The 8,866-nt window shown below is 44.7% G+C and overlaps 1 long non-coding RNA gene across 1 annotated transcript; it reads left to right on the forward strand.

The window, feature by feature from the left end:
- The first annotated feature begins 5,673 nt into the window (after positions 1–5,673).
- Positions 5,674–6,367, forward strand: LOC144705613 (uncharacterized). The gene is made up of 2 exons (XR_013582063.1): positions 5,674–5,817; positions 5,971–6,367. It is a non-coding gene; the product is annotated as an uncharacterized LOC144705613 (long non-coding RNA).
- Positions 6,368–8,866: the final 2,499 nt, after the last annotated feature.

The raw sequence follows: 8,866 nt of genomic DNA on the forward strand, positions 1-8,866 counted from the left end.
TAATATGTAAATCGTAAATATTTTATCCGACGATTTTTATTCGAATAGAATTTGCAGACTGTGTTTTATTCCTTTCCACCTAGTCCCCTTGAAGACGCCTCTGTTCTGACTTTGTGAAGTTTCTCTGCAGCTTCTTGCAAGACAAAAAATTTGATTTTTTTCGACTTTTTATTTGGTGATAAATGTCATAAGCCTATGGCTCTTGGCTGAGGCTTTGCTAGCAAAATAATTGCATTTTCTTCACGAAGACTCTCGGATTTGTCCTTGTCTCTCACTTATCAACGCCACTGACATTCGGCGTGTTTTTCTGTCAATTATTGATGCCTATCGACCGGAACAATGTACAGCTTCTGCACGTATATTCAATGTAACAAGCGGTCTTATCTTTTCATTTTTTTATCTCTTTTGATCTCTCTTCGACTCTCTCTCGGTCTCTCTCTCTCTCTCTCTCTCTCTCTCTCTCTCTCTCTCTCTCTCTCTCTCTCTCTCTCTCTCTCTCTCTCTCTCTCTCTCTCTCTCTCTCTCTCTTGCTTCCGCCTCATTTTTCTTTCTTCTTCTGTTCCCTTGCATCGTTGATATTTTAAAAATGGTGCACGCTCCTGTGCTCTTCCTGTAAATGGAGACCACTGCTCGATCCCTTATACGAAGATATATAGCGTAGACATAACATAACAAGATGGGTCTCAGTCGTTTGCTTCTGGTACTCGACCTTTCAAATTCCCTGAAACTGTAATTGGCCCTCTATATATAGAGGGCAAATCTATTCTGAAATGCAAGGCATATGAGTTTTCTGTTCATTCTTCTTGTCTCTTCCTCTCTTCTCCTCTCTCTCTCTCCTTTGGTTTGTCTTCATCACTCCTTGGTGGCCGCTCCCTTGTCTTGGGAGTTTGAGGAGTTGCTCCGCAGCACCATAGGAGAAGTCGTTGCCCTGCACCAAGAGCCTTGCATGTTGACATCACGCCAGTGACGTAAAGAGGTTCTTGTTTCCTGTCTCTATACACCGACACAATTATCACGTCCGAGTTGATTCCGCATTTCACCGTAGCGTCTTGGGTTGTTGTTTCTCTTCAACAAGTTACAACAAGTGGTGTCAGAGCTATTGGTTGTTTTACTCGGATTTGATATGACGTAGTCTTCATCTCGTTTTGATGTTGAGAAGCTAGAAAGCTCGTCGAACTTTAACCTGTGGCAGCAGCGGGTGTACGATCTGTTGATCCAGCAGGATTTGACGTTGACCTTGGACGGGCCGAAGCCTGATAATGTTACGGCAGCGGATTGGCACAAGTATCAGCAGAAGGCCGCGAGCACGATTCGATCATGCTTGTCCGATAGTGCTCTTTATCATGTTCTCGGCGACAAGGATCCCGCGGCGATTTTTGATAAGTTGGCGAAGTGCTTTGCATCAAAGTCGATGATGAGCAAGTTGGCGTTGAAGAGAAGATTGTTCGGGCTACGAATGGCTGAAGGTGTTGATTTATCTGTTCACATTGATTGTTTTAATCAGTTGATTACAGATCTGATGAAGATTGAGGAGGTGTTCTCTGACGAGAACAAAGTGATATTTCTGCTGGTTTCTCTTCCCGAGTCGTACGATCACCTCGTGACGACCTTGTTGCATGGAAGCAAAGCACCAAGTCTTGAGGAGGTTATTACAACCTTGATGGAGTATTATCAGCGGAAGAAAGGAGCTTAAGATACCCATGGCGAGGCACTCTACATGAAGAACGGGAAGGAACGTGGACGGTAGAAGGAGAAGGGGAAGTCGGGAGAGAAGAACCATCGGTCCAAGTCTCGGACCAATTGGTTGAAGAGCGTGACATGCCACAAGTGTCACGAGAAAGGACATCTTTGGAGAGATTGTCCAAAGTTGAAGAATGGGAAGACGGATGCTGCACAGACGAGCACTGCTAATGTCGCGAGGGTTGAGGAGGGTAGCGACGGAGACGTCTACTCTGCCTTGGTCGCGGCTGATGAATTAGTTGACTCGTGGATTTTGGATTCTGGCTGCTCCTACCATTTATGCCCTCACGCTGACTAGTTTCACTCTTATGCAAGTGCTTCAGGAGTTGTTTCTATGGGGAACGGTGCTCCTTGCAAGATTGTTGGCGTTGGAACGGTGAAGATCCGGATGTTCGATGGAGCAATCAGAATGCTGGGTAATGTGCGGCACGTGCCGGATCTACGGCAAAGTTTGATTTCACTCGGGTACTTGGAGGCGAATGGCTGCACATTCAAGGCCGCGGACGGAGTATTGAAAGTTTGTAAAGGAGCGCTCGTTGTGATGAAGGGGGCACGTCTACGAGCCAACATTTACAAGCTTGAAGGGAGCACTGTGATCGGTGGAGCTGCAGTTGCTACACCACGGGAGCCAAGGACGGACTACACACTCTTGTGGCACTTGCGCTTGGGCAACATGAGTGAAGCCGGCATGCAGAAGCTACATGCACGAGGTCTGCTACCCGGCGTGAGGTCTTGCAAATTGGACTTTTGCAAGTACTGTGTCATGGGCAAACAGTGTCGGGTGACGTTCAAGGCTGCAAAACATGATACTGGCGGTGTCATGGATTACATCCATGCTGATGTTTGGGGGCCCGTTGACGTGATGAGCCGTGGAGGTGCTCGATATTTTCTAACGTTTGTTGATGATTTTTCCAGGAAAGTTTGGGTTTACTTCTTGAAGCACAAGTCGGACGTTTTCTCACGGTTCAAGACTTGGTGTGCAAGAGTTGAGAACCAAACGGGGAGGAAGATCAAGGTCTTGCGGACTGACAATGGTACGGAATTTAAGAATTCTGAATTTGATCAGTTCTGCGTAGAGCATGGCATTCGACGTCACTTTACGGTGAAGAAGACCCCTCAGTAGAATGGCGTTGCAGAACGCATGAACCGCATCATTGCGGAGAGAGCAAGGTGTTTGCGGTTGAATGCTGAATTGCCCAAGGAGTTCTGGGCAGAGGCAGTTCAGATGGCGGCGTACTTGGTGAATAGGTCGCCAAATTCTGCTCTTGACGGGAAGGTGGCTGAAGAGGTATGGACTGGAAAACCTGTGGACTACTCCATGTTGCGTGTTTTTGGATGTCCAGGTTATGTCCTTACACCTGCTGATGAGAGGTCAAAGCTTGATCCAAAGTCCAAGAAGTGCATTTTCTTGGGGTATAGCGACGAAGTGAAAGGCTATCGGCTTTGGGATCCGGAAGTGCAAAAGATTGTGTTCAGTAGGGATGTGGTTTTTGACGAAAATCACATGGTGAAGCCTTCCAATGAGCAGGGAGATCAGAATTCAGGTGGCGGCAATGTCCAAGAGAGGACTTGGGTGGAGGTGGAGAATGTGCAGATTCCACCCAGTTCAGCTGATGGTGGAGAATCAGCTGATGAGGCCGCAAAGAATTCTGAGAGCATTGCTGTTAGGCGAGCGAGGTGGGAGATGAGGCCGCCTACACGTCTGGAGGATTATGTGACTATTGCTTTGTTTGCAGGAGATGGAGACAATCGAAGATCCACGACCGGTTATGTGTTTACGGTGGCCGGTGGACCTGTGAGCTGGAAGTCAACACTCTAGTCAATTGTGGCATTGTCTACAACGGAGGCGGAGTACATGGCGGCCACGGAAGCTGCTAAGGAAGCCTTGTGGCTGAAGGGTTTGTTCAAAGAACTCTGCATTGCTCAAGGTGGAGTTCCTCTGTTATGTGACAGTCAGAGTGGCATTTGCTTGGCAAAGAATCAGGTCTACCATGCACGGTCGAAGCACATTGACTTGCGGTATCACAAGATCCGGGAGCTGTTGAATTCTGAGGAGATTATCCTTCAGAAGGTGCACACGGAGGAGAATGCCGCAGACATGTTGACGAAGGTTGTCACGGTGGAGAAGTTCAAACATTGTTTGGACTTGGTGCATGTTGCAGGTACCTTGATGGAGGTGGAGCGCCTGCGACGTGGGAAAGCGACAAGAACACCTAGCGCGACTGGGGTGTCTGCCAAGGTGGAGTTTGTTGGGGTGTGTCAGCCCCATTACGGGAATGTGAAGGGGAGGCTTGACTAGTCAAACCCCAATAAAGGAAGGGGGAGTTGAAAAGTTTTAACCCCCCTCCTCTTGTCTCTTTGTGGGAATATGAAGAGGCTTCTTTGGAGAATATGAAAAGGCTCTTGGCTTTTCATATCCCAGACCTTTCAAATTCCCTGAAACTGTAATTGGCCCTCTATATATAGAGGGCAAATCTATTCTGAAATGCAAGGCATATGAGTTTTCTGTTCATTCTTCTTGTCTCTTCCTCTCGTCTCCTCTCTCTCTCTCCTTTGGTTTGTCTTCATCACTCCTTGGTGGCCGCTCCCTTGTCTTGGGAGTTTGAGGAGTTGCTCCGCAGCACCATAGGAGAAGTCGTTGCCCTGCACCAAGAGCCTTGCACGTTGACATCACGCCGGTGACGTAAAGAGGTTCTTGTTTCCTGTCTCTATACACCGACACAATTATCACGTCCGAGTTGATTCCGCATTTCACCGTAGCATCTTGGGTCGTTGTTTCTCTTCAACAAGTTACAACAGGAACACAAAAATAGATTCGGGAATTTAATAAAATAACACAAATATGTTGTTAATTATGTATCCTTGAGGGTGATCCGAAGTCGGTATAATCCTACAGGAAGGGATTACGTAAATGGAGCAGGGGCTCTACAAGGCACTTTGGTAATACAATAATGTGTTAACTAATGGGAATATAGTATTTGAAATGGCCATTTAAAGCATAACATGGAGATTCTAAGAATTTCTCACTTGAGCAAATTAATAATTATCATGAACCATATATATCTCAAAGTTAAGGTGTCTCAAGGTACCTGAGAGATGGGAGACAATAGCTTGAGTATCTCGATGTTGAATGACCTTGAATTACGTTGAACTGCAGCTCCACGAGTGATGCAAACGGAGAGAGGGGAAGGTGTGGAAAGAAGATTAAAAGGAAATGTGTGATTTGATTGGCAAAGAGAAGGTTGATGGGTAAGATGCAAGGAGTGGAGGGTGAAGTGTGATGTTGGAGGAATTGGATGGGACACGGTGTGGGAATTGGGGAAATGAAGAAGGATGGCAAGTTGTATTAGGTGAAGATGGTGGGTTAATTAGAAGGAAAGTATTCAATGATGGGGAATGGTGGGGATAAGTGGATAGGTAAATTATGGAGAGGAAAGTATGGAGAATGAGGCGGAAAAAACCAAAGAGGAGTTGATGATGTTGAAGAAAGACAAACCACGTACTCGTTCTGTTGTCGATCCATATCTGTTGCCGTTATCGCCAGAGGAAATCATCAAGGAATCACTCTTTTTCTCACAAAACACTTCACAATAATTCTCAAGTAAAAGGTGTTCATACAAGCAGGCTCATGGCCCTTTTAAAACGAAGGAAACATGTAGTTACAAGGAAAATAAACTGTCAAATTCGGAATGGTCGTCGAGGAGAAATGGTATAGAGAAGGGTGGTTCCACGTAGAGAAAGTAGTTGAGAAAGGTGAGGGGAAGAGGTTATGAGAAAAGTCAAATTGAAAATTATGAGAGAAAAGAGAAAAAGAGAAAATTAGAGAGAAAAAGAAAGGTGGAATAGTCAATAATTGTAGGCCGTTAAGAAGGATAGAGGACAGATTGAAAGAAAGAGAATAAGTGGAGAAGAAAAAGTCAAAGAAAGGTGTTGAGGAAGGAGAGAGGAAAAAGATAAGTGCGAGAGAAGAAAAGAAAAGAGAGAGGAAAGAGAGAAGAAAGAGGGAACCGTTTCCCATCACGGGGTCTCTCGTCTCCATGTCTTTCGCCGCTGCTCCTGCACCGAAACTGCCTCCAGGTGAGAGATACTCTCTTTCTTCGCTCTTTGGCAGGTCGTCCATCGTGCAGATCGTTTTCTTCGCGTGTCTATATTTGCCTATAGATTTGTCTGCGTTTGTTTGGAATTTGGACGTATGGATCTCTCCCTCACCATGACATTTCTCGTCAAAAGGTGCAAAGCCCATGGCAGAGTGGAGGACCAATGACTTCACGCCTAGCACCGCAGCTTACCAACTCTGCTGCAAACGATGCTGCCTGTTTATCAACGGCAGGTGCTTCAGTTGCTGTACTCGTCCCGTCGTTCTTCCATACGGAAGCTGCTGCACATCCTGCTGCCTCCGCGTCTCGGGCTTCTGTCTACGCTGCTGCTGAGAAGGCGGGCACAATAAGGATAGAGGGCAGTGCTCGTGGTGTAATAAACTATCCTGAAGTATTTTTAAGAAAAGAGGTACCGCTCAAGCCGCCGGCTAATAAAGAAGCCTTCTGCCTGTTACAAGTAGGTCTGAAAATGTACTTTGTGTTCGTGCATCTTGTGCTCAATGTGGCGTTACAAATGTTTTTGTGATGTCCATAGCCCACTTTATATAACAACCGTTGTTCCCGATTCTGGTGCGCCGGACGATTTTACTGATTGTTGGGCGCACACAATCGCAGAAGCGTAGTTGGACGTGAACCAATGAAGAAGATGTAGAGGATGATCCCAAGAAGATAGGAGGAGAAACACCGAGGCGTAGTTGTTAGCCTTGTCACATCCCCATGTCGTCACCGTCAAGAGAGCACCAACTCCAAGAGAGAGGGAAGGAGGAAGAGATTTCTAGTTCAAAAGAACTTTCAAGAAACTCAAGGGAGAAAAGAAGAATACATCAAGGGATGTTGGGATGAAGAAAACAAGGGAAATGGGGGGCTATTATATGCACAACCCAAGGCCTAAATGCCCCCTTAAAAAGTAGGCACGATCCTAAAAAGTAGACACGATCCTATTCTCAATGATGTACTAGGTCATGCTACTTTCTAGGATGTACCAAGTCATCCTACTTTCTAGGATAACCCAAGTCAACCCCCACAGTCCTGAAACCTGGGGCTGGGGGGTTTGACATTTCCAACACTGATGATAAAGGATGTGTTTTATGTGCCTTGAACAATGTCATTTTTCCTCATTGATATCATTTGAAAGTCGGAAAGTGGCCCTAATTATACCCTTTCTAATTCTGAGGGAAATTTGAAACGCACCCTTGGATAGTATTTTGTGGGTTTCTCGTAAGGTTTTAGATTAATCAGTCTTCGAAACAAAGAATAGGACGAGAGAGGATGACCATTCCTTTTGTCAAACTTTTGAGATCTTTTTTTCTCATCCCAGGATCATTCTATCTGAGATTTTACCCAACTCATCCTACATCCTGGAGCAAACTATCATGGGGCCTACTTTTAGAGGTCCCCTCGCAGTCCCACAGAATGGTTTCTCCACATCTTGAGTGGGATCATACTCATCTTGTTATGCATCTCGAGATGTTGGGACCGGATAATTGTTTCACCTACGAGGAAGACAATTATGGTCGTTTCTCATATAGGGGCCTGGGTTGGACTTAATTCCATCCCAAGGATTAACAAAATCAACCTGTCCCCGACTGCAAATCTTTGTAACTTACTTTAATGGGACAAATGAATATTGAACATCTGTGGGGACAAGTAACCGACCTGGTCAAATATTTTGAATGATCAACTGAAAATTCAAGTTTCACAGATCGAATCATTGGATCGAACAATTTATTCAATTAATTGTTTTCGTTCGTATTTGATCGAACATTTGTTCAAACAGTTTGAACAAAATAGAGCAATTCTGTCATAAAATAAAAATGTATAAATTGTAGTTATTTTTTGGAAGAAAAAGATATGAGAGAAGTCGTACTATCTGAAAATTATATACAATAAGGTAGATAAAATACAGTACTATAATTATAGAGTACTATAAATGCCAACCTTGTATTAACGTCTGATTAGTGGAATGCAACATTCTTAATACCTTGTCTCGGGATGCCTCTCTCTCCCCTCTCTCTTCTCGCTTCTTCCTTATCTCTCTTTCTCTCTCTCACTCTCACCCACTCTCTCTCTCTCTCTTTCTCTCTCTCTCACTCTCTCTCTCTCTCTTTCTCTCTCGCTCTCTCTCTCTCTCTGTCTTTATTTCTCTCTGTTTCTCTTTCGCTCTCCCTCTCTCTCTCTCTCTCTCTCTCTCTCTCGCTCTCTCTCTCGCTCTCCCTCTCTCTTTCTCTCTCTTCACTCACTCTTTCTTTTTCTCTCTCGCTCTCTCTCTCTGTCTTTCTCTCTCTCTTTTTCTCTCTCGCTCTCCCTCTCTCTTTCTCTCTCTTCACTCACTCTTTCTTTTTCTCTCTCGCTCTCTCTCTCTGTCTTTCTCTCTCTCTTTTTCTCTCTCGCTCTCCCTCTCTCTCTCTCTCTCTCCTATTCTTTATTTGCTTTTGTTCTTTGGGATAACTGCATGGAAAACCTTTATGCCAGGAGACGGACAAATACAAAGAAACCCAGCCATCTGCATTTGGAGTCGGGATTTCCATCAATCGAATGTTTCGATCCATCAGAATGAGACATGATCCGAACAGGTCTAATCTTTCGCTCAAACAAGTTTTCCGATCGATTCTGTTAAGGAGTCAGCACCCCCAAATGGGTGCGTCAACTCGCCATGGTCAGAGGCCAGCTCGCTAGGGACTTAAACAAGATTAGTCAGTAACAAATCAATTGAATATCATATACTCGTTAGAGACTTAGAGGATAGGATTCAATATAAGTTCAAAGATAGAGAAGGATTAAATATAGAAGGTAGGATCGAGCCGTAGATAAAGGGTTCACAGGACCGTTTCAACGGTTAAATCGGTGCACCCTTCCCAGTTATAACGGATGAGATTAAATGCATCCATTGTAACAGATGAAACCACGACACCGATCAATGTCTGTGATTGTGTACCCACATTTGTATTAACGGTTAAGATTAAACGACTGTTTCAAATATATATCCGTTGTGATTGTTACAACGGATATGTAAATAAAACGGAAATTTT

The sequence above is a fragment of the Wolffia australiana genome, chromosome 7 (assembly GCF_029677425.1).
Source record: "Wolffia australiana isolate 7733 chromosome 7, ASM2967742v1".
Lineage (NCBI taxonomy): Eukaryota > Viridiplantae > Streptophyta > Magnoliopsida > Alismatales > Araceae > Wolffia > Wolffia australiana.